This window comes from Propithecus coquereli, unplaced genomic scaffold (genome assembly GCF_000956105.1).
Source record: "Propithecus coquereli isolate 6110/MARCELLA unplaced genomic scaffold, Pcoq_1.0 Scaffold223, whole genome shotgun sequence".
Lineage (NCBI taxonomy): Eukaryota > Metazoa > Chordata > Mammalia > Primates > Indriidae > Propithecus > Propithecus coquereli.
Genome location: NW_012147523.1, coordinates 4,950,798 through 4,953,065, shown reverse-complemented (window position 1 = coordinate 4,953,065; position 2,268 = coordinate 4,950,798). Strand labels below are relative to the sequence as shown.

Genomic DNA, 2,268 nt, shown 5'->3' with positions numbered 1-2,268 from the left:
CTGACTACAAACTGATTTACCAACACTAGTCTACCCTCTACTTTGTGTTTTGTGTGGATTCATCAGAGAGTGAAGTTGGGATCATGGACATCATCCAGGTTTTTGTGGAGACTCTGGATAAGTGTTTCAAAAGTGTGTGTGAATAGGATTTGATCTTCCATATGGATAAGGTTACTACATCCTCTAGGAGGTGGTGATGGGTGGGATGGTGCTGGAAACAAACACGCATGAAATCGTGGCTCAGCTTGAAGTTTAAAACAGGCCGGAGAAATCCAAGGGTGGCCTTTCGGCAGCCCCTGCGTGGGTTGTATCTGCTATGAAATGACATCAATCTACCTGAGATTCCTTGGGATGTCAATATTGGTGATCTTAACATTAAAGTCCCCAACTTGCAAACATGAAAAAAGTGTTCAACATCTCTAATCATCAGGGAAATACAAATCAAAACCACATTATGATATCACCTAACTCCAATGAGAATGGCTTTTATCAAAAAGTCCCAAAACAACAAATGTTGGCATGGACGTGGAGAGATAGGCATGCTCATACACTGCTGGTGGGACTGCAAACTAGTACAACCTCTATGGAAAGTAGTATGGAGATTCCTCAAAGAACTAAAAGTAGAACTACCATTTGATCAGCAATCCCACTGCTGGGTATTTACCTAAAGGAAAAAAAGACATTCTATTAAAAAGGCGCCTGCACTTGAGTGCTTATAGCAGCACAATTCACAATTGCAAAGATGTGGAAACAACCCAGTGTCCATCGATACATGCGTGGATTAATAAAATGCATACCCTAGAGTACTACTCAGCCATAAAAAAATGGTGAATTAATACCTCTTGTATTAACCTGGATGGAGCTGAAGACCATTCTTCTAAGTGAAGTATCATAAGAATGGAAAACAAACACCACGTGTACTCCATTAAATTGGAACTAATCGGTCAACACCTATGTACACATATGGAAATAACATTCATCGGGTGTCGGGCGGGTGGGAGTGGGGAGGAGGGGATGGGTAAAATCACACCTAATGGGTACAATGCACACTATCTGGGGGATGGGAATGGTACCAAAGCAATTTATGTAACCAAATCATTTGTATCCTTGTATTCTGAAATTAAAGAAAAGGAAAAACAAAGTCCCCAACCTGTGCCAGTTTTTCTGAAGGTTGAGGATTGGGCTGAACTCAAGTACTTAAAATAAGCAAAGCCAATTAAGTCTTGGGTCTAAGGCCCATTTTGAGCCTTAGAAGAGTCAAGCATCGGGACCCTGAACCTTTCTGTCTGGGGAAGACTGGCATGGAATGGGGAAGGGATTCACATGGACATTGCTTGGGTGTGCTCAGTTCTCACCTGTGCAGCCATGCTGGTCTCCGATGCACGTGGCCACTGCAGATATGAGAGGGCCTATCTTCCTCAAGGGGGAGTCAATGTGCCTAAGCCACTTGCACCTTTACCTCTCATAGACAGCCACTCCCAGGGATTGGGGACTGTATTGAGCAGGCCCATGTGCTTTCCAGAACCCCACCGTGGGGACTGAGCACATTCTCTGACTAGAGTCTTCATCCTTAGCATCACAGGCTTCTGAGGTCCTGTAGCATTTATTTGCTGGTGAGGTATCCTAGGTAGAAAAGGGCTGGCCCTTCTGATTTGGGGATGTGGTGAGTGGCAAGTAAGGGCAGGATTTTATGAAGCCAGAGTCATCTGCAGGCTCTACTAAGATTGTTATACCCAGAATCCTTTTGTAGAGCCAAGCCTTTTGGTTACCACCTCCTGGAGAATATGTTTCCCACTGTTACATCCCTGTTCTGTTCTCACAGGTGTTCATGTGCAGGACACGATCCTGCACACATACCTGGTACATGCCCACCACCTTTCAGCTGATAGGGAGAGCAACCCTCCCCCCTGCCACACACATACCAGCGAGGTTCCTCCTCACAAGGGAGAGGCCCTGTGTCTGTAGAAGGTTCAAGCTGACAACATGTGGAATATCCCAGAATTACCACTCTTCCCAAGTTTAAAATACATTCTCCTCATGGGAGCAGAAGGTTCAGTTGCCATGTTATGAATGATGAGTCACCTCCGTAGGAAACTCACTGCCACCCGTACCAGCTTCTGCAGCATGAGAGGCTGAGCTGGAGTCACCCATTTGGGGGATGGATACATATAGGTCTTTCATCTCCTTGGTTAAGTTTATCCCTAAGTATTTTATTCTTTTTAGTGCTATTGTAAATGTGATTGTGTTACTGCTTGTTTTAGAATTCAT

General features: G+C 44.5%; 1 protein-coding gene across 1 annotated transcript in view; it reads left to right on the top strand.

Annotated features, from left to right (window-relative positions):
- LOC105810897 (ATP-binding cassette sub-family A member 3-like) overlaps nucleotides 1-2,268 on the top strand; it is a 66,352-nt gene that overhangs the window by 30,427 nt on the left and 33,657 nt on the right. The window lies entirely within an intron of this gene.